The sequence below is a fragment of the Ranitomeya variabilis genome, chromosome 1 (assembly GCF_051348905.1).
Source record: "Ranitomeya variabilis isolate aRanVar5 chromosome 1, aRanVar5.hap1, whole genome shotgun sequence".
Lineage (NCBI taxonomy): Eukaryota > Metazoa > Chordata > Amphibia > Anura > Dendrobatidae > Ranitomeya > Ranitomeya variabilis.
Genome location: NC_135232.1, coordinates 862,810,681 through 862,837,602, shown reverse-complemented (window position 1 = coordinate 862,837,602; position 26,922 = coordinate 862,810,681).

The following is a 26,922-nucleotide window of genomic DNA, read 5'->3' as shown; positions in this document are numbered from 1 at the left end:
CGGTACTGCTAGCTGCACAGAGCCAAACACCAGCCAATGTGTCAGTGGGGTTCAGCACCGCCAGCTGTTCCCCTGCTGTGCAGCCGGCAACGTGTCCTGCAACTGCTACGCAGGCACAACAGACCCAAAGCTGCCGCCAGTGCAGGCTTCGGCCTACACTCTGCTCCATCTCCTCCTCCTGCTGACCCCGGGCTCTAACACCGCCAGTTGGGGCCCGGTACTGCTAGCTGCACAGAGAAAAACACCAGCCAATGTGTCAGTGGGGTTCAGCACCGCCAGCTGTTCCCCTGCTGTGCAGCCGGCATCGTGTCCTGCAAAATCCACGCAGACACTTGCTCTTGTACCTTCTGCTCCCCATCCTGGTTCCAGTACCGTCAGCTGGTTCCGGGCAGAGCCTTTGGCTTAGGTGCCTCCCTCTGGGTATCCGAGTTCCACCAACGTCAGGTGGTCCTTGGTAGTGCTTTCAGGCACGGGTACCTCCTGCTTAGTAACCGGGTTCCAGTAACGTCAGCTGGTCCTCGGTAGTTCCATTGGCTCTTGGACCTTCGGCTACCCATCCGGGTTCCAGCACCGTCAGCTGGTTCTCGGCACTGTCTTTTGCTCTTGTACCTTCTGCTCCCCATCCTGGTTCCAGTACCGTCAGCTGGTTCCGGGCAGAGCCTTTGGCTTAGGTGCCTCCCTCTGGGTATCCGAGTTCCACCAACGTCAGGTGGTCCTTGGTAGTGCTTTCAAGCATGGGTACCTCCTGCTTAGTAACCGGGTTCCAGTAACGTCAGCTGGTCCTCGGTAGTTCCATTGGCTCTTGGACCTTCGGGTAGCCATCCGAGTTCCAGTTCCATCAGCTGGTTCTCGGCATTTTCTCAGCCTTCTTGTACCTTCTGCTACATTTCCAAGTTCAAGAGACTAAACACGATGACCCGGAAGACCACCCCTAAGATGACGACGACACCAGAGACGACAACCACCGTGATGACGACGACCCTGGAGACGATGACCCTGAAGACCACCCCGATGACGACGACCCCGGAGACGACGACCCTGAAGACCACCCCGATGACGACGACCCCGGAGACGACGACCCTGGAGACGACGACGACCTGGAAGACCGAGAAGCAGAAGAACAAGAGGCTGCAGAACAAAGAGCAGAAGAACATTAAGCATAACACTAAATATCAGAGCAAAAAATATTATCTAAATTATAAGCAGAAGAAGACTAAGCAGTGTATGGGGGTGAGTCCGCTCCTCCTCGTGGTGCCCCTGGATAAAGCCTGATGCTGCAGGCCAAACTGAACGCGGACAAATGTAACTGTTTTGTGACAGGCAGAACGGAAGGTGTAATCTTCAAACTTTTATAGATAACAACTACGGGAATGCCTGTCACAAATAAGAATATGATGAAGAAGTAGAATATGATGAAGATAATAGTAAAATAAAAAGAATATGAACAATGTAACCAAAAAAATAATAGGTAGAAGATGAAGAAGAAGATGAATAAGGTGAAGAAGTTGATGTCAAAGAAGCTGATGATGAGGATAATGAAGAAGAAAGTGTGGGAGAAGTAAAAAAGAAGGTGAAGGGCGTGGAAGTAGTGAAACATCAATATCTGACAAAATAAAAAAAAAATTAACATAGTCAAAATCTTTCTACCGCCGAACGTCATAAAAAAAACAAAATCCTGCTATTCTATTACATTGGGCTACACCTCTGTGCCTTTAATGTCTCCGCCACGTCCCCCAATACATCCTACATTATTCTTAGTTGTTTTCCTTCATGTAGCATGAACCTACAAGTTTATAAAGGGTTTATTTTAATTCCGATATTTTCGTCCCATTGACTTGCATTGGGATCGGGTATCGGTATCGGATTAGATCCGATATTTTGACGGTATCGGCCGATACTTTCCGATACCGATACTTTCCGATATCGGAAAGTATCGCTCAACACTACCCGTAACACCATAGATGTTACTAAAGTTAATAATATAAATTATATATGTATATTTGTTTTTACATTTAAGAAATGTGTTCTAAAACCCTTCAGTAATAGTCAGGTAATATAACAAACTTTTTAAAGTTTATATTATTCTCTTGAGGTTCATTTGACAATATTTTTATATTGAAAATGAAGGGTATGCTCTCAAATGAAAGGCCCAGGGGGCCACAACAAAAATATTAAAATCAATCCTTCCATGGATGAGAAACCCTAAAAAGGTAACTAAGAGGTAAGAAACAAATTGGATCATAAATGTTTTTAGGGTATCCTAGGGGTGATTTAAGACACGGGTCAAAACCGACCCGTTAACATAAGAAAGAGTAACACTAGAGGAAGGTTAAGGCTTGAAGCTCAGGTGCCGCCAAAGGGTATACGTTACCAAAAGGAATAGCTGCCCCAGGAAGCAACTCAATGGGACAGTCATAATGCCTGTGTGGAGGAAGCTGATCTGCATTCTTCTTGTCACAGATGTCAGAGAACTCTTTATATGCTGGAGGTAAAGAAAATACCTGTACATGTGGTTCCGTAGTCGTGGACTCAGGGACAGCTTCTGTTAACGCTGAGTTGCTCCTTGTTGGGAAGATAATCTCCTTGGTCTCCCAGTTGATAATTGGGTTCTGAGAATGCAACCAAGGAATGCCTAAAATCACAGGAAAATGAGGAGAAGAAATTAGCAAGAAAGAAAGTTGCTCCTGATGATTAGGCTCCAACAAAATTTCAAGGGGTACGGTCTACTGATCCACAGGCCCAGAGATTAAAGGTGACCATCCACTGTTTCCATGGTAATTGGAGAGGCTCTTTGCTGAATTTCAATACCATGTTCCTTGGCAAATGCGATATCCATGAAATTGCCACCTGCACCAGAGTCAATCACAGCTGCACAGGAAATCCACTGTCCTGAACACAGGATCTTAATAGGGAGAGAACAGTGAGAGTTCTTTTCCTTAAGCTCCTTGGGGGGTGAATTCATAGAAAGTGATTGGAATACAGCGTTTAAAGGCAGGCTAAATTCAGATATGTCAGATTCATCATCACAGTTGTCATACTCCCCTACTGCTGCTAGCACCTTGTTAGGCCGTCTAGGACACTTAGGACAATTGATCAAGAAGTGGTCAGACTGGCCGCAGTAGAAACATAGACTTTCACGAAGGCGATGTTCCCGGTGCTCATTGATCTCGCGCCTCTGAATGGAATCAATTTGCATGGGCACCTCCTCCACCTCCCGAGAGGTTTTACCTGCAGGCTCTTTGTAAGGAAGGGAAAAGTTAGAAATACGGTTATATGCAGCAAACTTCTGCCTACGCTCAGTAAGGCGAATGTCAATGCGCACACAATGCTGTATAAATGTCTCTAGCTCTTGTGGTGACTCAGAGCGAGCTAGTTCATCTTTTACAATACTAGACAGACCCCTTTTAAAAATAGGCAATTGTGCATAACTGTCCCAATTGGTATCTACCGCTAATCTCCTGAAATCAGTAGCATACTCAATAACAGAATGTTTTGCCAGGCGTAAAGACAATAAAGCAGGTTCAGCAGTTGCACGGCGATTAGGATCATCAAACATTAATGCCATAGTGGCCAAGAAATCATCCAAGTTATTTAAACGGGGGTCACGAGACTCAATCATCGGATTCGCCCAGGCGAGCGCTCGTGCGGTCAGCAGCATTATTACACACAATACTTTGGATCTATCATTAGGAAAACGGTCAGCATGCAGATCAAAATATAGCATACATTGATTTACAAAGCCACGAAATTTGTCGCGATCACCATTAAATCTGAATGGGGGCAACTTACGTGGGCTAGCTGATAGCGGTTGCCCAGAGGGAAAAGTCGCTTGTGCTGCTATTTGCGTGCTTATGTCCTGAAAAGCCCGTCCATACTGGGACTCTATGCCAGCAAGTTTGTTTTCCTGGGCTGCCATGTGGGTGCTTAAGTCCTGCAAAGTCTGTCCAAACACTTGTTGATTGTGTTCAAAGCTTCCAAACTTTTTTTGCAGACCTTCCACATCTTTCTGCAGTGATCTAATTATGGAAAACACCTGCTCTAGTCTGCTTTCTGCAGTCATTGTTCCAGCAGTCTCCTTTTTTTTTTAGGCTAGAGTATCCAGTAATAATTATAGGGGATAACTCAGGAGTCTCTTTGCATGGAACAAGACAACTACAGGACACAGTTTTATAAGTGGCAAAGTCTATGTTATCACACGGTGATTCAAACAGGTGCAGAGAGAAACTCAAGTCCACAACACTTGGAGTAAATATTAAATGCAGCTTAGCAGTCTATAGGAAACTTCAGAGGAAAATGCAATCACGCAGAAAGTCTATGAAGCACAATTATTCTTGAGGATACTGGACACGAATAAGTCCTTGCTTAGTCCAAAACACAGATAGATATGCTTATAAGGCAGTTCAAATAATATCTTAGCTCAACCAGGGAGGCCTGGGTAATAGTCTCAGGTTCTTGCAGAGCAGCAACAGCTTACATATCCAGCAAATGCAGATGGAAGTAAACACGAGCAGCAGATGAAGGAGGATTACTGGAACTGGTGTATGCAGCAGGAACTCAGAGCAGAGTAGCAGGATAACCCCACAGGTTCACAGGAGCAGGTATATAGCCAGGGAGTCACCAGTGGTCAGGAGCTGGATGCAAGGCAGAATACTCTAGCACAGACTGAAGGCTGGGGTGTAGTTTTATAGCAGGAAGACACAGTGCACATGAGACCAAAGACGCCATCTTGGAAAAGGTCAGTAATGCACAAAAAGGTAATAAAAAAATGTTCAGAGTCCTGACACGGATGGATTTAGCGGCATGGGCTCTAAAGACCGGATACTCCCTGAGCAATTCATTCTGGGACTGCACAGCACATCCTTGAGGCAAGCACTGTCAGAACGGGTCCGGGCAGATCCGGCTCTTACATTTCGTCAAATCCTGGCGGAAACAGTGGCCCGAAGTAAAGAAGAGAGCTATGCGTCTGGGGTGATGCGTGTCCAGGACGCCAATACCAGAGGGGACCCAAACCATCAGGAGGTGCTGGTCCAGGTGGTGCAAGACTTGCAGTGGTCCCTTGTCAACGAGCAAGAGAAACTGACCCAAATGGAGCAAAGAGTGGGGGAACCAAAACAGTCTGACCTACCGTACTCATGCAACCATTCTTCAGCCCGACTGATAAGGGATCAGTGGGAGCAAGCCCCCTCCCATCAGGCATCGGAGGCATGAGGACAGGCTCAAGGTGCCCCCCGGTGAGGAGGAGGCATCCAATGCTGGGAATCTGGAGGATGAGGGCACCATGCCAGAGACTGTCGGAACTATACTCAAGGCCAGCCATTAAACTACCACCCCCGCAGTAGTGCCGCACTCTGCGGGGGAGGCGAGAAGAGAGGCTGCTCCATATCATAACGAACACTTGATTGCTGGGACCCCCTTCCTACATGCTGAATTTGAAGGAGTTCTAGTGGATTGCCTGATACCGGGTCACAAGTGACAACGATGCCAGAAGCGTATTTCAAGCAGCATTTCCAGGACCTGGCCAAGCCAGAAAAAGAGACATTGATCCGGTTGTTTTCTGCCAACCAACAACCGATCCCTGTCACAGGGGTCGTGTGGATGAATATTCGAATCTGTGGGCAGGAAGTTGGGAGAAAAGGGATCCTGCTAGTCCCTGAGCCTGTCAAGGAAGATGTGCCTGTAGTACTGGGAATGAATATCCTACGTGAACTCGATCAGATTATGTTTACCAAACGGGGACCTGGATATTGGAAGAAGGCTACTACACATAAACCTACTGAAGAAGCCCTTCAACGACTGCTCCACGTCTGTGGGATGCAGAAGAGTGTGCCATCTTCTCAGACGGTACGGGTCATCAGGGCCCCTGGCAAAGAACCTGTAATCCTACCTCCCGAGCGAGAAACTATAGTATACCTTCCAGTGGGGACTCACCGCAACCTTGACTGGTTGGAAGTGGTTGTTCAGCCTGTGGTAGGCGGAGGAGTGGACCAAGAAGTCATGATTATTGTTGAGCGATACCTTCCGATATTTGAAAGTATCGGTATCGGATTGTATCGGCCGATATCTGAAAAATATCGGATTTCACCGATACCGATACCCGATACCAATACAAGTCAATGGGACACAAATATCGGAAGTGATCCTGGATGGTTCCCAGGGTCTGAAGGAGAGGAAACTCTCCTTTATGCCCTGGGATCCATATTCATGTGTAAAATAAAGAATAAAAATAAAAAATAGGGATATACTCACCCTCTGACGCGCCCTGGTAGTAACCGCTGCAACCGGCAGCCTCCGTTCCTAAGAATGAGCGAGTGAAGGACCTTCGATGACGTGGCGGCTTGTGATTGGTCGCGTGACCGCTCATGTGACCGCTCACGCGACCAATTACAAGACCGTGACGTCATCGCAGGTCCTTCACTCGCTCATTCGTAGGAACGGAGGCTGACGGTTGCAGCGGTTACTACCAGGGCGCGTCAGAGGGTGAGTATATCCCTATTTTTTATTTTTATTCTTTATTTTACACATGAATATGCATTCCGATCCCGATTCCCGATATCGCAAAAATATTGGAACTCGGTATCGGAATTCCGATACCGCAAATATCGGCCGATACCCGATACTTGCGGTATTGGAATGCTCAACACTAGTCATGATAGCTCGTACAATAGCTGTGGTCCAGCGAGGACATGTCCCAATAAGAGCTTTGAATGTGGGCCCTGGTGAGGTCACCTTGCCACGAGGGACAGCTCTGGCCCTGGTGTACCTACATAAGCGTGAAGTGGTGAGTCAGAAGGAGATCTCTTTATCACCGAAAGAAGGTGCGGGGTGGACCCTAGCAGTTGCTGCAGGGGACGAAGTGACGCCATTCCCAGAGTGGAGTGGACGGGTCATCCTTGATCAAATGGAAGTGGATGTGAAGGCTCTGGGCCCTGAGCGTGTGAAAGCAATAGAAACTACGCTGTGGGAAAATCAGGCCGCATTCGCCCGTCACGCCGAAGATTTTGGCTGTACTGAAGTCATCACGCATGAGATACCGATTGGGGACGCTCATCCAATTCGAGAACGATACCGGCAGATCCTGCCCAAGATGTATCAAGAGGTGAAAACATTACTGAGGCAGATGCTGGATTCAGGAGTGGTGCAGAGTAGTCAGAGCCCTTGGGCAGCCCCGGTGGTGCTCGTCAAGAAAAAGGATGGGACCATCTGGTTCTGTGTAGATTACAGGAAACTCAATGCCTGCACTGTTCGAGACTCGTATCCGTTGCCCCGCATCGAGGAATCCTTGACAGCGTTGGGGAAAGCCAAGTACTTCTCCACCCTGGACCTAGCAAGCGGATACTGGCAAGTAGCCGTGGCAGAGAAAGACAAAGAGAAAACCGCCTTCATCCTCCCTATGGGGCTGTTCGAGTTTAACCGGATGCCCTTCGGGCTCTCCAATGCTCCAGGCACATTTCAATGGCTGATGGAAAAGTGTTTGGGAGACTTAAATTTTGAGGCTACCCTGATCTATCTGGATGACATCATTGTGTTTTCGGCCTCATTCGAAGAACACCTTGCCCGGCTTGGACAGGTACTTGGAAGACTGCGGGCTCATAACCTGAAGGTGAAGCCAAAGAAGTGCCACCTCTTCAAGAGAGAGAGATCGAGTACCTGGGCCATATAGTGTCACAAGATGGAGTTCTACCCTCGCCAGAAAAAGTGGCTGCTATCCAGAAGTGGCCAGTCCCTCGAACAGTGAGAGAACTCCAGGCCTTCCTGGGACTCGCTGGGTACAAACGCCGGTTTGTTAAAGACTTTGCAAAGGGGGCGGGTCCTCTTAGTGAGTTATTGAGGGGGACCGCTGGAGTGCCGAAGACCCAGCGCATCCCCTGGGCACAGGGACAAGACGAGGCCTTCCAGGCTATAAAGAATGCCCTTACCTCAGCCCGGATTTTGGCCTACGCAGACTTCGATCAACAATTCCTGTTGTACACAGATGGACACAGATGGTAGCCTTCATGGACTTGGTGCAGTACTTTCTCAGATACAGGATGGACATGAGAGAGTCATTGGGTATGCTAGCAGGTCCCTGCGAGACAGCGAAAGAAACCCTCACAATTACAGCTCCTTCTGGTTAGAGCTCCTGGACCTGGTGTAGGCCATGACAGAAAAGTTTGCAGGCTTCCTGGCAGGTACCAAGGTTTAAGTTCGAACAGACAATAATCCCCTGGCCCACCTTGTGAATGCTAAATTGGGGGCCTTGGAACAACGGTGGGTGGCTTGCCTAGCCAAGTTCGACTTTACCATCCGTTATCGCTCTGCTACCGAAAACGCAAATGCTGATGGGCTGACAAGAGTGACTGTGGAGACTCCAGTGGGAGATCTTGATGAGCAACTCAAAGAGGAAGAAACCCCAGACTTTTGTAAGTTTAAGCCCCCAATGGTTGCGGCCCAGTCAAGAAGGGAGGCCTGCGCATTACCCCGGTCCCTGGGGAGGACCAATGAGGAATGAGGACACGTTCAGGATGAAGATGAAGGGCTGAGACAGATGAAATGGTGGGTAACTCAAAAGCGGAAGCCTGGCAAACAAGAGAGAGATGATCTGGACTCTGAAATGAGGAGTGTGTTACACCAGTGGGATAGACTGGAAGTGCGAGAGACAGTGCTATATCGTAAGAGGCAACAGCCAAAAGATATGGAAGTAAGGTGGCAAGTGGTCATCCCAGGAAGAATGGCTCAAGAATAGCTAAAGAAGCCCACGAATTTGGAGCACACTTCGGCCCCACAAAGACCTATCAATGGTTACAGTGTTATGTGTATTGCCCCCGGTTGGAGTTTGTGGTGGAAGAGGTTTGCCGGCAATGTCGAGTATGTGACCTCATTAAGAGTACCGAACAGAGGGCACCTATCCAAACCATACAAACTAAGGAACCGCTAGAAGTCTTGATGATCGACTATCTCCTTGTGGGACACTCGGCCTGGTGACTGCAATACTGTTTGGTGATGACCGATCATTTCTCTAAGTTCGCAGTAGTCACTCTGACTAGAGATCAGACTGCGGAATCGGCGGAGCGAGCCATCTGTCAAGATTTCATCCGGATGTATGGGTGCTGAAAGCGCATCCACTCCGACCAAGGTGCATGTTTCCAAGGCAAGGTGATGGAAGAATTGTATCGTATGTATGGCATCGAGTGGTCCCGGACCACCACTTACTACCCTCAAGGCAACAGAGCTTGTGAACGCTTCAACCAAACCTTACTTCAAATGCTGAGAACGTTGGAGGAGAATAAGAAGGTGTGTTGGCCAGACTATCTGCCGGAATTGGTCTGGACCTACAACAATCAGGTCCACTCCACCACGGGTTATACCCCCTATCTACTGTTGTTTGGAAGAGCTGGACGAGAGATCATTGAGCTGAATTTGGAACAGCCAGAGGAGCTGATGGAGCGAACTGTCACCTCATGAGTGAAAGAGCATCGGCAACGATTGCAAATGATACGGCGGTTGGTGGGTCAGCAGCTGCAAGAAAAAGAACATACGAGTAGCAAACAGACTCAAGAGTTACCCCTCCAACTTGGAGACCGAGTATTAGTCAGAGAGAAATGCCCCAAGGGAAAACTAAGTGAGAGATGGGAAGTACAGCCGTACAAAGTTATTGAGCTAGTGTATGCTAACGGCCCTGTCTACAAGGTACAGACTGAGACTGGGGCATCCGCCCCTAGAGTACTTCACAGAAGTATGCTGAGGCCTTGCCAGTCTGAGGTCTGTTCTACGCCATTGTCGCCTGAAGGCGCTACTCCACTTCCTGAATCTGTCATGCCTGATGGTGAAATCGATGATGAGTGGTGGACCGTCCCTGACACAGTAGGGGGTCCTCAGCCGCACAGAAACATTAATCCCATGGATGCACCAGTACTGCCATGCGAGGACGAGACCAGACAAGAGCTCACAATGTCTCCTGCAACAAGTGTTGCTCTGGAAGATAGTCAAGCCTTGCCTGACAGCCAAGAGCTTCGGAGATCCCAGAGGTCTAATGCAGAGGTTCCACCAGTCCGATATGTAGAACAGTGTGCTCTGTCTGTTTTTGCAACTTTATTGCCTCCTCTATAGGTGCTGTTTCTGCATTGAACGTTCCTCCATTACACTTTGACCCTGATGCTGTGATGGCCGAGGACGACCATCATTAAGAAGGGAGGCATGTAAGAGGGTGGTGCTGTTATGGACAGTAAGGAACACGCTGTCACTTTAAGAGGCTGCACCCCCTTGTCTGGTGTGATGGAATGCTTTGCTTCTCGCCTGCAATTGTTGGTGTGATGAACTAGTCTGGCAGAGTGCAGGTGTGGAGCTGGAGCAGCATGAACTGAGGCTGCTGCAGAGAGGACTTTTTGTGCTGATAGCTGAAAGAGAGAACTGTGTCCTGATATAGCTGCAAGAGAGCCACGAAGATACAGAGGAAGGGATTTACAGTTTCCAGGAGCATCCCTAGGATCCAGAAGCAAGGAGAAGACCACGTTTCACAGAGCTGACAGAAAGCCGTGCGCACCACCATATTAGACTGCTGGGGGCCCCCCTGGGACTGGATCTGATTCTCCAACATCACCGTGAGTTTGTTCCTGTTTGGTGCACCTGTCAGGGCCTAGAGTAGGCTTCGATAGTCAGTACACGCCAGCCGTGAGGCCTGCTTAGTAAAGGCCAGAGAGGTTATACGTAGAGTAGCATCATCACCTGTTTATTGTTTACATTTGCTTGTTAGACATATTTTGAGGCTGTAATAGTTGGAGCACCATGCTATTTAATGGGAAAAATAACGTTTATAACTCTTGTAAATTATCTTTTGCCATTGTATACCCCTGTTTGCATCTTCCTCATTCACTTCGTTCCTTGCCTCCCAATAAATCTACCCTTTGTTGTTTGCACCTCATCTTGTGTACAGTAGTCTTCCTGCACCGTGGTGGCCCCCCGGCCATCGCTTCATACATCTATACTGTAGGTATATACCAGTGTATGTAGCATGTGTCAATATACATCTATACTCTAGGTATATACCAGTGTATGTAGCAGGTGTCTGTATACATCTATACTGTAGATATATACCAGTGTATGTAGCACGTGTCTGTCTGTATACATCTATACTGTAGGTATATACCAGTGTATGTAGCAGGTGTTTGTATACATCTATACTGGAGGTATATACCAGTGTATGTAGCAGGTGTCTGTATACACCTATACTGTAGGTATATACCAGTGTATGTAGCATTTGTCTATATACATCTATACTGTAGGTATATACCAGTGTATGTAGCAGGTGTCTTTATCAGTGTATGTAGCAAGTGTCTGTATACATCTATACTGTGGGTATATACCAGTGTATGTAGCAAGTGTCTGTATACATCTATACTGTGGGTATATACCAGTGTATGTAGCAGGTGTCTGTCTGTATACATCTTTACTATAGGTATATATCAGTGTATGAAACAGGTGTCTGTATACATCTATACTGTAGGTACATACCAGTGTATGTAGCAGGTGTCTGTATACAGTGTTGCCCCCAGGAACTTAATTGGCCAGTTCTTACTGTGTTGTTTTGGGTTTTGTAATTTTTATATTTTTGAAACCCTGGAACTTTTACAATTGTACACCTGTTAACTAGTGTTGAGCATTCCGATACTGCAAGTATCGGGTATCGGCCGATATTTGCTGTATCGGTATTCCGATACCGAGTTCCGATATTTTTGCGATATCGGAAATCGGAATCGGAAGTGTGCAGTGCGTATGGTTCCCAGGGTCTGGAGGAGAGGAAACTCTCCTTCAGGCCCTGGGATCCATATGCATGTAAAAAATAAATAATAAAAATAAAAAATATTCATATACTCACCCTCGGACGAGCCCTGGACCTTAGCGGTGCCTCCGTTCCTAAGAATGCAGGGAGTGAAGGACCTTCGATGACGTCGCGGCTTGTGATTGGTCGCGTGAGGTCACATGAGCGGTCACGCGACCAATCACAAGCCGCGACGTCATCGCAGGTCCTTCACTCCCTGCATTCTTAGGAACGGAGGCAGACGCTTGGACCGGTGAGAGCCGGGGCCGTCGGAGTGGTGAGTATATCAATATTTTTTATTTTTATTCTTTATTTTATACATGAATATGGATCCCAGGGCCTGAAGGAGAGTTTCCTCTCCTTCAGAACCTGGGAACCATTCCGATATTTTGTGTCCCATTGATATGCATTGGTATCGGGTATCGGTATCGGCGATATCCGATATTTTTTGGATATCGGCCGATCCAATCCGATACCGATACCTTTGCATATCGGAAGGTATCGCTCAACACTACTGTTAACATGTTTTCTTTTATGTTTCCTCAGTCTGAGAGTACTGAATTGTACCAGGGAGGAATGTGGCACCCCAGGAGCCCAGTAGCCATAAGGAGGGATCCCCTTAGCAGGTAACACAACATACAACACCTTCCTGACTCTAGACCAGAAGGGGGAGCCCTAAACCCAGTTTCAGGGTAGCTTCCCTATAAGTTCTGGCCTGGAGGTGGGGTTAGAATTCAGTGTGAGACAGTGAAGGGAGAGGAAGCATGTGAGGAGAGAGACTGGGAGTGGAGCTGTAACTGAGTTCTTCCCAGGATTAAACGCAAAAGAAACTGGACACCGGAGTCCATGGTTGCACGGGTACTAAAGGTAGGTTGCAGTCTCCTGGCCCATCTGACACCTGGAGGCACTACAGCAGGTCAGGAGCCTGGGGCTGCCAGTGAGAAGACAGTGCCCAAGAAAGGCTCATGCTGTCAACCATACGGATTAGGAGAAACAGACACTAAGAGGAACTTGGGTAAAGCTTCAGGCAGCAAGGGACAGGGAATACAGGCTGCATGAGACTTTTGGGTACGTTTGAGTTAGATGGCCAATTATGTTCAGAGAAGTACAGAGAATAGGCTATATATAAAAAGGACTTTGATTAGGGAATGTGATATGCCACCCTAAAGAGACTTGTTCTTAGGGAGCACCTAAAAATTTGTAACTTGTGGTTATACTCATAATTTCATGGGGGAGAAAGGGTAAGAGGTGAGTTATCTAGGTAGGATATTGAACTGAGCTGGACAAAGACCATATCAGGGTTGTTACAGTCTTTGTGAGTCTCACAGGTTGAAAGTTGTGTGAGGCCATGAGAAGTGGCTAGAGATAGAAGCTGTGATGCAGTTGGGGAGGTGGGGCTGTTGAAGTCTTCCAGGATAAAGGTTGGCAATTCTGAGGACATGAAATGTGGCAGCAGGGCAGAAAAGTGGTCTACGAAGTGGGTGGGTGAGCCTGGAGGATGGTATATGACCATTACTCTGAGGGAGAGGTAATGGAATACCCTGATGGTGTGAGCCTCCAAAGAAGAATGAAGTCTAATGGGCCTGTATTTATTTATTTTTTTAAAAACAGGATTGGTGGTGGCAGCGAGCAGGGTGCAATTATCGTGGAGTTAGCAATGATCAAAAGGCAGTATATATAGATATTCCACGCATTGAAATCTGGAGGTGGATATGGCCTCTTTCAGATTTCCGTCTTTTGCTGTCCATCGCAATGCGTAGTTCTGTGCAAAAAACGCATCCTGCAAAGTTGCCCGCAGGATGCGTTTTTTGCATATAGACTTGTATTACTGACGCATCCCGAAGTATGGACACACGTTCCATACATCGTGCACTGGATGCGTCAGTATTTGGTGGACCGTCGTAGCGAAAAAACGTTCAAGGGAATGTTTTTTCGTATGTCAGGTCCTGCATTTCCTACTGCACATTCGCATCCGGAACTCCGCCCCCTCCTTCCCAGGACTTTAGAATGGGCAGCGGATGTGTTGAAAAACTACATCCGCTGCCCACGTTGTGCCTAATTTTCACAACATCCGTCGGTACGCGTCCATCGCTAAGCGTGAAAGAAGCCTATGTGAAAGAAGCCTATGCGGTATGATCACTATTAGTTTTACGAGAACTAATTATTGTGAACAGCCTGCGGCCTCTTCGATTGATCGTCCCCAATCGTGTAATTGTCTGGACGATAGTGGCCAGCTGAGAGCTCTTGGCTCCACAGATCACAGCAGGTGGTTCTGCGTGACTCACGGCCAATCCAATCTGTTGGCCACGGAAATGCAGCCTTTCCTCCTTGTGGATACAGATGGTTTCTCTAAGCTGATCACCGTCGCAGTCACCCAGTACCAGTTGCTCAGCTATCTTTACTTCTCTAAGAAAGATGTGCCTGCGGTACCTCAGCATATCACACACAACATCACCCGTTTGCTGAAAAATTCTGTCTGTCAGGGTGCATTTTAACACTGACACCTGGATGAGCAAGCATGGACAGGGGCTTTACAAGTTGCTGACTGGGCACTGGGTGACTTTGGTGGCTGTTGGGGCAGTCGGGGAAGAGGCTGCTCCACAAGTCTTGCAATCACCAAGGTTTGTAGGGCACTTGGGGATGGAGAACTAAACCACTACACACCATAAGATGGAGAACTAAACTACTAGACAACAGGGGCTGGAGAACTAAACTACTAAACAGCCAGGGTTGGAGAACAAAACAAATACACACCAGAACATAGAGAACTAAATTACTAGATAACAGGGGTTGGAGAACTAAACTACTACACTGCTTAAGTTGGAGAACTAAACTAGTACACACCAGGTGATGCAGAACTAAATCACTAGACACCAAGGTGTCACTAAACACCAAGTCTTGGAATCCCCAAGGCTTGCGGGACAAACCTCTGTATCTAACATTTCCTCCAGTGCTTCTGCCTCCTACACCTCCTCTAGGGACTCAACCTTTACCCTCAACCTCTGCCTTAATGAGACACAAGTTCCAACACTGCAGAGATAACCCATCTCCACCTCTGTACTGCGCAGCCAGGGCTCACCGCAATCAGGCAGTGTTTAAATTAATATGACTTGGAGATCGTAGTCATACAGATCAAGAGTTGTGGACAGCTATCGATGCTGAGTTTGTGCAATGGCTGTCTCCACTCAACCTGGTGCCAGGGAAAGCCATGTTCGATAACAGTACAAATCTGGCGGTGTACCTTCACCAGGCCAACCTTACACACGTGCCTTGCATGGCTCGCATCCTCAACCTGATGGTACAGCAATTCCTCTGCCACTTTCCCAGTTTGGATTCGCTGATGCAGAAACCACTGTCATTGTTTGCTCACTTCTCCATTCCACTTAAGTTGGCATAGAGATCTTTTGGCCGACCGGTTAACCGGTTGATATGCGATGTGACTACACTGTGGAATTCAACTTTGCTCTTGTAGCAACGACTGTGGCAGCAGTGCCGAGACCTGGGGCAGTATGACATTTTGCATACCTTGGCACTATGCAGTATGGAAATGGTGCAATTCACACTTGCGGAGTGGACACAGAAGAAAGCACACTTCTGCATGTTTTTGAAATGGCTACTAAGATGGTTACCGCTGACGACGCTGTCATCAGCACCACTATTAGGCTGGAGCCACACTACCATAGAATACGGACGAGTGCTATGCGAGAAAACATTGCATAGCACTCGGACCAGTGTTAATCTATAGGGCACCTTACATCACCCTATTTTTTCTCATGTGTATTCGTCGTGCGTGTAAAATTGCAGCATGCTGCGATCGTGCACGTATATCGTCCGAGACTCACAAATGCAAGCTTATGGGTGCGAGAAAAACTTGGACCACCACATTGACCATTCCTGTAGCCTGCGACAAATACGCACACATTTTCCTCATTTCAGCCCATTTAGCCATTAAAGTCAACGGGGAAAATCAGTGAGAGTTGTAAAGCCATACACAAGTCATACGGATGTCATACGGATACATAGGTGTGAGAAAATAGCATCATCGCATTGCAAATACATTACACATGGATGACCATACGGAGAACACTTGTGCGACTCTCAGCAGGGAGAGTTGGACCAATTTTCCATACGTTTAGTGTGATGCCGGCCTTACTGTCATCTACATGCTGGAGCACACTTTGAATAGTCTGTGGGAGGAGGTGGTTTTCGTCCCGGTGGAAGAGGAGGAAGCAGAGGAGGATGCAGAAGGGTTAACACTATCCTAAATTCAGGTCTGTCATCTCACAGGCAGTTGCCATGGGAGGAACAATTGGAGAAGAACAAGGAGAAGAACAAGAAGGAAGAGGTGATGGAAGCGCAACAGTTAGGAGATGAAGGGGATAATGATTCCCTCTGTGTTGTCCGTGGTTGCCAGGAGGGATGGAGGAAGCAAGCTTTAGTGTTATTCTGCCACCAACACACTATGGATTTGTACCTCATGAAAGAGACCGACCCATGAGCGCTTTCTTGCAGCACTATCTGCAAAATGATTGTTGCCCATATTGTTAGGATTTGAATACTGAGTTGCCAGTGTCTTCGATCCACGATACAAAAATACATTTTGCCAGCTGCTTTCCCCCCTGGAAAGGGACGTGCCCATGCTGCAGTATCAAAACATGCTTGATGACAATCTTGACAGTGGATTTCAACCTTGGGTAGGTTGAATCATCAACATAATGACATAAGCAGCCATGCAGCGCTGGAGTCCTGGGTTCCAACCCTACCAAGGACAGCATTTGCAAAGAGTTTGTATGTTCTCCCTGTGTTTGCAAGGGTTTCCTCCCAGTACTCCTTTTTTCCCCATACTCCAAAGACATACTGATAGGAAATTTAGATTGTGAGTCCCAATGAGGATAGTGTCACTAATGTCTGTAAAATGATGTGGAATATTTGGTGCTATATAATTGATTAAAAAATAAATAAATAGAAATTGATGTCACTTTTTTTGTGATATCTGCCCAAAATTTGTGGAAAAATTTGCTCTCCAAGTTGGGTCTCCTTCATTTGTGTTGCCTGAATTTGGTACAGTTCTCAGAACACCAGACCTACACTAGTCACTCATCCACCAGTTACTGATCAAACTTTAAGCAAGAAATACTGCTCCAAGTCCTGTCCAATGCTTAAATGTGGCAAGGTTTAAGGACCACGCTATTAGCACTAAGAATTTATATTGTGAAATGTGGAGTTATGGCTGGAGAACAATACCAGCACAATACCACAATAGGGCAGCACGGTGGATCAGTGATTAGCACTGCAGCCTTGCAATGATGGGGTCCTGGGTTCAAATCCCACCAGGAACAACATTTACAAGGAGTTTGTATGTTCTCCCCATGTGTGTACCCCGGTTTCTTCCCACACTCCAAAGACATACTGATAGGGAATTTAGATTGTGAGCACCATTGGGGACAGTGATGGTAATGTATGTAAAATGCTGCCGAATAAGTTAGTGCTATATAAGCAAAGCATAATAAATAAATTAATTCCAGCCCAAAATAATTAAAGTTAAAATGTGGCCTGCTTTATGTGGTCGAGACTTGGATACAGCAGAATCTGAGCACAAAAGAAAGACAACCTCAGATGTGGCCAAATTTTTTGGAGCATGATAGTGACATAACAAATTTATATTTTGTCATGTGTATCCCTGTATGGAGAACAATATCAGCTCCCAAAAATTTCAAACTGACATCTAGCCTGCTGTATAACATTACTAACAGAAGAAAGTCTTTTTTAACTGTGGATGAGGCCTGTATACAATAGAATATATGCTCAAAACAATTTCAAACTCAGATCTAGCCTGATGTTTCACGTTTGTAACAGAAAAAATAGTTTAAAAAGCTCTGCAGACAGCTTAATTTCACCGCCACAAAATTACAACGTGGGAGATGGCGTGCTGAATTACATTAGCAACAGCCAAAAAAAGCTATTTTTTACTGTGCAACAGCTCTGCACACAGAACAATTTCACCACCTCAAAATTACAATGTTGGATATTGCGAGCTGTATCATGTTTAGCAACAGATTTTTTTTTTCAATATGCATGAGCTATGTAGACAGTTGAATTTCATCGGCACTAAATGACAAGGTGATATATGGCGTGCTGAATCACGTTAGCAACTCCCCCCCCAAAAAAAATGTTTTAGTGTGCAACAGCTCTACACACAGAACAAATTCACCGCCAAAAAATTGCAAAGTGAGATATGGCGGGCTGTATCACGTTTAGTAACAGAAAAAAATATTTATTTAAATGCGTGAGATCTACAGACAGCTTAAATTCACCACCACAAAATTACAATGTGGGATATAGCGGGCAGTTTCATGTTAAGCAACATAATTTTTTTTTAAATCTGCTAGAGCTATGCAGACAGTGGAGTTTCACCTCCACTAAATAACATGGTGAGATATGGCATGCTCAACCACGGTAGCAACTGCCAAAAAATAATATTTTTTCATGGCCAACAGCTCAAATCACAAAACAATGTCATCACACCAGTAAATGACAAGGTGACATATGCCTTGCTATCACGTTTAGCAAGTGAAAATATAAGATTTAGAATGGTCTACTCATGCATGGAGCACAATAGAAGCAGTGCACAACACACTTGTATGAAATGCGCCCTGCTGTCTTTATATGTGGACCACAGTAATGGAACAAAAAAAACTTTGCTGTAAGGTCAATTGCACAGGCACAAAGGACACAAGCTACCTACACTATCTAAGAAGCAACCGCCTAGCTAACTAGGTAAAATATAGCAGCAAACAGAGTCAGCATCAGGAGCAGCCTCTCTGCGCTGTTACAGTGTCAAAATGGCGCTCAAACAAGATGTCTGCTCTTCATATGGAGGGGGACATGTGATTTCAGCAACCAGTGACACAAGCCTTTGTGTCAGAACATTGTGGATGCTTCCTGCACCTTGATTGGCTAGCCACAATGTGCACACATAAAGTTAGAAAAAAAAGTTTACAAGTATGCTGCACCTCTGAGCTCTGCAAACCCCCTCCCCTCATCAAACACGTGCCAAACACTCATGATACACCACCATTATCATGGACAAAGTACTGAAAATACTTTAGTGGCAATGCAAACAGTTTCCTGCACTTTTTAACGAATGTTTCAGATTTTGTCCGATTTTTATAAAATGTTGCTCGTTTTTCAGATCACGAATCCAAATGTCCATATTCGTGACGATTTTATGTTTGGCTATCGTTTTTCAAACAAATTCGCTCATCACTAGACAGAATCTCTGAGACATGGCTGCTTATATACTGCTTTACTAGATCTACACCTCCATATGTACAGGAGTCAATGTGATGTGATGTGCTGGTAACCACCTGTATGGCCAGGTCAGTGATGTCTTGTGTGCAGAGGGCTGCACTGTTCTGCTTCTGTATAGTCACATAGGTTCATGTTATATTGGGTGAAGCTATACAGATGATGGCATTCTGCTAATCCCAGAGACTTCTGTCGCCATGTAGAAAATAGAATCTGTCAGGTGCAATATGAGGCCACGTTCAGAATTTGGTCAGCATTTTACCTCAGAATTTGTAAGCCAAAACCAGGAGTGGAACAATCAGAGGAAAAGTATAGTAGAAACATGTCACCACTTTTGTATTTATCACCCACTCCTGGATTTGGATCATAGATAGTGATGTAAAATACTGACCAAATAGTGAATGCGTGAATGAGGTCTTAGTCTGAAATCATGGAGCTGATATGAAGTGTCCTGTGTGTAGGAGGATTTGAGTCGATGACTGGCAGCATGGCAGCACAGGACAGAGTGGTCCCCTGTGCTCGGGACAAGTCCTGGATCATTGTGTGCAGCAAATGGAGCAGTCAGGGTCACGTCCTATTGAAAGGGAACCAATGAGAGAAAAGCCCTTGCTCAGCACCAGCTCATCCTGCCAGGCTCCAGCAGTGTGTGTCCTGTGACTGTCTTCTCTGCAGGCGGGGGGCTGGAGTCATGGGCTTCTCTGGCTCCTGAGCATTCACTCTGCCCCAGTCACTCTCCAGGGTACTAATACTGCCTTCTTATTGCTCCAGTGCTCCTGAAGAAAAGCACCAGATGAGATCCCTTACTGAACTCCTATTACTTACTGAGCTGCTGCCTCTGTAGTGACCGAGTGTGACAAAGACTGAAGCCAGATTCATAAGACACATAAATGAATCTGATTTTAGACACATATGGGAAAGCAATGCACCTGGACAGTCATTACAGATTGCTACAAGATTGCAGGTAGTATATATATATATATATATATATATATATATATATATATATATATATATATATATATACTAGATGGTGGCCCGATTCTAACGCATCGGGTATTCTAGAATATGCATGTAGTTTATTTATGAAGATTTTAAAATAATACAATGAATTCACAGGATTCGGCTGGCCAGGCACGACCAATTAGCGAAGCGTGGTTCAAATCCCGTGCCAATTTACAGCCGGAATGCGCCTTTCGCTGATTGTTCGCGGCCAGCAACGTAGTATATAGCACAGCTACATAGTATATAAGAGCCCACGTAGCATATAACACAGCCACGTAGTATATAACAGCCCACGTAGCATATAACAGCTCATGTAGCATATAACACAGCCCATGTAGTATATAGCACAGCCACGTAGTATATAGCACAGCCACGTAATATATTGCACAGCACATGTAGTATATAGCACAGCCCACGTAGTATATAACACAGCCCACGTAGTATATAGCACAGCCCACGTAGTATATAGCATAGCCCACGAACTTTATAGCACAGCCACGTAGAATATAGCACAGCCACATAGTATATAACAGTCCACATAGCATATAACACAGCCACATAGTATATAATAGCCCACGCAGTATATAACACAGCCCACGTAGTGTGTAACACAGCCCACATAGTGTATAACACAGCCCACGTAGCATGTAGCACAGCCCACGTAGTATATTGCAGAGCCATTTAGTATATTACACAGACCACATAGTATATTACACAGCCACATAGTATATTACACAGCCGACGTGGTATACTACACAGCCACGTAGTATATAGCACAGCCCACGTAGTGTATAACACAGCCCACGTATATTGCACAGCCACGTAGTATATTGCACAGCCACGTAGTATAACACAGCCACGTAGTTTATTGCACAGCCACTTAGTATGCAGCACAGCCACACAGTGTATAGCACAGCCACGTAGTTTATTGCACAGCCACGTAGTATGTAGCACAGCCCACATAGTATGTAGCACAGCCCACGTAGTATATTGCACAGCCAGTTAGTATATTGCACAGCCACTTAGTATATTGCACAGCCCACTGTTGTGAATTCTGCTTTTGGGTTCCCTCCGGTGGTAGTAGGTGGTCATGCAGTTGTCCCTGGGTTGCAGTCCTGGTCAGGTGTGTCTGCTGATTGCAGTTCTGACTGGGGTATTTAGGTGTGCAGGATTCATTAGTCCTTGCCAGTTGTCAATTGTTGTTGGGAGGTGTAGGACCTCTGCCTGGTTCCTCCTGCCTTTCTGCCAAATCAGCAAAGATAAGTGTCTGGTTTTTTTTTCCTGTAGCACACATGCTGTGTGCTTCACAATTCAGTGCTCTTCTTTGTGTTTTCTTGTCCAGCTTAGACTGTGTCAGTATTTTCTCAGTCTTGTTGGATTCTCTGGAGTGGCAGATATACATTCCATGTCTTTAGTTAGATTGTGGAACTTTTTGTATTATCTGCTGTGGATATTTTTGGAAGGGTTTTAACTGCCTAGTAATCTGTCCTATCCTTTCCTATTTAGCTAGAGTGGCCTCTTTTGCTAAATCCTGTTTTCTACCTGCGTGTATCTATTCTTCTCCTACTCACAGTCACTATTCGTGGGGGGCTGCCTATCCTTTGGGGGTCTGCTCTGAGGCAAGATAGCATTCCTATTTCCATCTATAGGGGTATTTAGTCCTCCGACTGTGTCGAGGTGTCTAGGGTTTGTTAGGTACACCCCACGGCTACTTCTAGTTGTGGTGTTAGTTCAGGATTTGCGGTCAGTACAGGTTCCACCGACTCCAGAGAAAGTTTTCATGCGGCTCCAAGGTCGCCAGATCATAACAGTACAACTGGCCAATAATGAGTTAAATGCATCTCAGAAGAAGGGAAGAAAGGTGTTGAGCCATTTTTTTTCTGCAGTCTGTTCTGTCTTTTCTTCCCTCTTTATTTATGGGTGGCTGAGGAGTCTTGTGCCAGCATGGATGTTCAGGAATTAGCTTCTCGTGGAGACCAGCTTGCTGCCAGGGTACAGGGTATTTCTGAATATATTTTTCAGACTCCTGCTTTAGAGCCGAAGATTCCTACCCCTGATTTGTTTTTTGGTGATAGGTCCAAATTTTTGGGTTTTAAAAACAATTGTAAACTGTTTTTTGCTCTGAGACCGCGATCCTCCGGTGATTCCATTCAGCAGGTTTAAATTGTCATCTCCCTGCTGCGTGGCGATCCACAGGATTGGGCATTTTCCCTGGAATCCGGGAATCCGGCCTTGCTTAATGTAGATTCCTTTTTTCAGGCTTTAGGATTATTATATGATGAACCTAATTCTGTGGATCAAGCAAAGAAAACCTTGTTGGCCCTGTCTCAGGGTCAAGAGGCGGCAGAATTGTATTGTCAGAAATTTAGAAAATGGTCTGTGTTGACTAAATGGAATGATGATGCTTTGGCGGCAATTTTCAGAAAGGGTCTTTCTGAATCTGTTAAAGATTTTATGGTGGGGTTTCCCACGCCTTCCGGTCTGAGTGATTTCATGTCTCTGGCCATTCAGATTGATCGGCGCTTGCGGGAGCGTCAAACTGTGCGCGCTGTGGCGTGGCCCTTAGAGCAAAGTCCTGAGCCAATGCAGTGTGATAGGATTTTGTCTAGATCGGAACGACAAGGATTCAGATGTCAGAATAGGTTGTGTTATTATTGTGGCGACGCTTCTCATGTCATTTCAGTCTGCCCTAAGCGGACAAAAAGGATCGCTAGTTCATTTACTATCAGTACTGTACAACCTAAATTTCTGTTATCGGTGTCCTTGATCTGCTTATTGTCATCATTTTCTGTCATGGCATTTGTGGATTCAGGCGCCGCCTTGAACTTAATGGATTTTGAGTTTGCCAGGCGTTGTGGTTTTCCCTTGCAGCCTTTGCAGAACCCTATTCCTTTAAGGGGGATTGATGCTACACCTTTGGCTAAAAATAAGCCCCAGTTTTGGACACAGGTGACCATGCACATGGCGCCAGCCCATCAGGAAGATTGTCGATTTCTGGTGTTGCATAATTTGTATGATGTTATCGTGCTGGGTTTCCCGTGGTTGCAGGTACATAATCCTGTGTTGGATTGGAAGTCTATGTCTGTGACTAGTTGGGGTTGTCAGGGGGTTCATAATGATGTTCCTTTGATGTCAATCTCCTCTTCTTCCTCTTCTGAAATTCCAGAGTTTTTGTCTGATTTTCAGGATGTATTCGATGAGCCCAAGTCCAGTTCCCTTCCACCGCACAGGGACTGTGATTGTGCGATTGACTTGATTCCAGGCAGTAAGTTTCCTAAAGGCCGACTTTTCAACCTGTCTGTGCCTGAACATACCGCCATGCGGAGTTATGTTAAGGAGTCTTTGGAGAAAGGGCATATTCAGCCATCTTCTTCACCGTTGGGAGCAGGTTTTTTTTTTGTTGCTAAGAAGGATGGCTACTTGAGACCTTGTATTGATTATCGCCTCTTGAATAAGATCACGGTCAAGTTTCAATACCCTTTACCTTTGCTTTCCAATTTGTTTGCTAGGATTAAGGGGGCTAGTTGGTTTATGAAGATTGACCTTCGGGGGGCATATAATCTTGTTCGTATTAAGCAGGGTGATGAATGGAAAACTGCGTTTAATACGCCCGAAGGCCATTTTGAATACCTTGTGATGCCATTCGGGCTCACTAACGCTCCATTTGTTTTTCAATCCTTCATGCATGATATCTTCCGGACTTATATTGATAAATTTTTGATTGTATATTTGGACGATATTTTGATTTTTCCCGATGATTGGAAGTATCATGTGGAACAGGTCAGGATGGTATTTCAGATCCTTCATGACAATGCTTTGTTTGTGAAGGGGTCTAAGTGTCTCTTTGGGGTGCAGAAGGTTTCTTTTTTGGGCTTTATTTTTTCTCCCTTATCTATGGAGATGGATCCGGTTAAGGTTCAGGCCATTCGTGATTGGATTCAACCCACATCCGTGAAGAGCCTTCAGAAATTTTTGGGTTTTGCAAATTTTTATCGCCGGTTCATTGCTAACTTCTCCAGCGTGGTTAAACCCTTGACTGATTTGACGAAAAAAGGCGCTGATGTGGCGAATTGGTCCTCTGCGGCTGTCTCTGCCTTTCAGGAGCTTAAACGCCGATTTACTTCTGCTCCGGTGTTGCGCCAACCAGATGTTTCTCTTCCGTTTCAGGTTGAGATTGATGCTTCTGAGATTGGGGCAGGGGCCGTTTTGTCTCAGAGGGATTCTGTTGGTTCTTTGATGAAACCGTGTGCCTTCTTCTCCCGCAAGTTTTCGCCTGCTGAACGCAATTATGATGTCGGCAATCGGGAGTTGTTGGCTATGAAGTGGGCGTTTGAGGAGTAGTGACATTGGCTTGAGGGAGCTAAGCACCGTATTGTGGTCCTGACCGATCATAAGAATTTGATTTACCTTGAGTCTGCCAAATGGCTGAGTCCTAGACAGGCTCGATGGTCCTTGTTTTTTTCCCGTTTTGATTTTGTGGTTTCGTATCTTCCAGGTTCTAAGAATATTAAGGCTGATGCCCTTTCTAGGAGTTTTTTGCCTGATTCTCCTTAGGTCCTTGAACCGGTCGGCATTCTGAAAGAAGGGGTGGCCCTTTCTGCCATTTCCCCTGATTTACGGCGAGTTCTTCAGGAATTTCAGGCTGATAGACCTGATCGCTGTCCTGTGGGGAAATTGTTTGTTCCTGACAGATGGACTAGTAGAGTGATTTCTGAGGTTCACTGTTCTGTGTTGGCTGGTCATCCTGGTATTTTTGGTACCAGAGATTTGGTTGGTAAGTCCTTTTGGTGGCCTTCGTTGTCACGTGATGTGCGTTGTTTTGTGCAGTCCTGTGGGACTTGTGCGTGAGCCAAGCCTTGTTGTTCCCGTGCTAGTGGGTTACTTTTGCCTTTGCCGGTCCCTGAGAGGCCCTGGACGCATATTTCTATGGATTTTATTTCTGATCTTCCGGTTTCCCAGAGGATGTCAGTTATCTGGGTTGTTTGTGACCGGTTTTCTAAGATGGTTCATTTGGTGCCTTTGCCTAAATTGCCTTCCTCTTCAGAGTTGGTTCCATTGTTTTTTCAGCATGTGGTTTGTTTGCATGGTATTCTGGAGAATATTGTGTCCGACAGAGGTTCCCAGTTTGTTTCTAGGTTTTGGCGGGCCTTTTGTGCTAGGCTGGGCATTGATTTGTCTTTTTCTTCTGCATTTCATCCTCAGACAAATGGCCAGACCGAGCGAACTAATCAGACTTTGGAGACTTATTTGAGATGCTTTGTGTCTGTCGATCAGGATGATTGGGTGGCCTTTTTGCCATTGGCCGAGTTTGCCCTTAATTGGGCTAGTTTGGCTACTTTGGTTTCGCCTTTTTTTTGTAATTTTGGTTTTCATCCTCGTTTTTCTTCTGGGCAGGTTGAACCTTCTGATTGTCCTGGTGTGGATTCTGTGGTTGACAGGTTGCAGCAGATTTGGGCTCATGTGGTGGACAATTTGGTGTTGTCTCAGGAGGAGGCTCAACGTTTTGCTAACCGTCGTCAGTGTGTTGGTTCCCGGCTTCGGGTTGGGGATTTGGTTTGGTTGTCTTCCCGTCATGTTCCTATGAATGTCTCTTCCCCTAAGTTTAAGCCTCGGTTTATTGGTCCTTATAGGATTTCTGAGATTATTAATCCGGTGTCTTTTCGATTGGCGCTTCCCGCCTCTTTTGCTATCCATAATGTCTTCCATAGATCTTTATTGCGGAAATATGTGGTGCCCGTTGTTCCCTCTGTTGATCCTCCGGCCCCTGTTTTGGTTGATGGGGAGTTGGAGTATTTGGTTGAGAAGATTTTGAATTCTCATTTTTCGAGGCGGAGGCTTCAGTACCATGTCAAATGGAAGGGTTATGGCCAGGAGGATAATTCTTGGGTTTTTGCTTCTGATGTCCATGCTTCTGATCTGGTCCGTGCCTTTCACCTGGCTCGTCCTGATTGGCCTGGGGGTGCTGGTGAGGGTTCGGTGACCCCTCCTCAAGGGGAGGGTACTGTTGTGAATTCTGCTTTTGGGTTCCCTCCGGTGGTAGTAGGTGGTAATGCAGTTGTCCCTGGGTTGCAGTCCTGGTCAGGTGTGTCTGCTGATTGCAGTTCTGACTGGGGTATTTAGGTGTGCAGGATTCATTAGTCCTTGCCAGTTGTCAATTGTTGTTGGGAGGTGTAGGACCTCTGCCTGGTTCCTCCTACCTTTCTGCCAAATCAGCAAAGATAAGTGTCTGTTTTTTTTCCTGTGGCACACATGCTGTGTGCTTCACAATTCAGTGCTATTCTTTGTGTTTTCTTGTCCAGCTTAGATTGTGTCAGTATTTTCTCAGTCTTGTTGGATTCTCTGGAGTGGCAGATATACATTCCATGTCTTTAGTCAGATTGTGGAACTTTTTGTATTATTTGTTGTGGATATTTTTGGAAGGGTTTTAATACTGACCGCCTAGTAATCTGTCCTATCCTTTCCTATTTAGCTAGAGTGGCCTCTTTTGCTAAATCCTGTTTTCTACCTGCGTGTGTCCATTCTTCTCCTACTCACAGTCATTATTCGTGGGGGGCTGCCTATCCTTTGGGGATCTTCTCTGAGACAAGATAGCATTCCTATTTCCATCTATAGGGGTATTTAGTCCTCCGGCTGTGTCGAGGTGTCTAGGGTTTGTTAGGTACACCCCACGGCTACTTCTAGTTGCGGTGTTAGTTCAGGATTTGCGGTCAGTACAGGTTCCACCAACTCCAGAGAAAGTTTTCATGTGGCTCCAAGGTCACCAGATCATAACAGCCCACGTAGTATATTGCACAGCCACATAGTATATTGCACAGCCA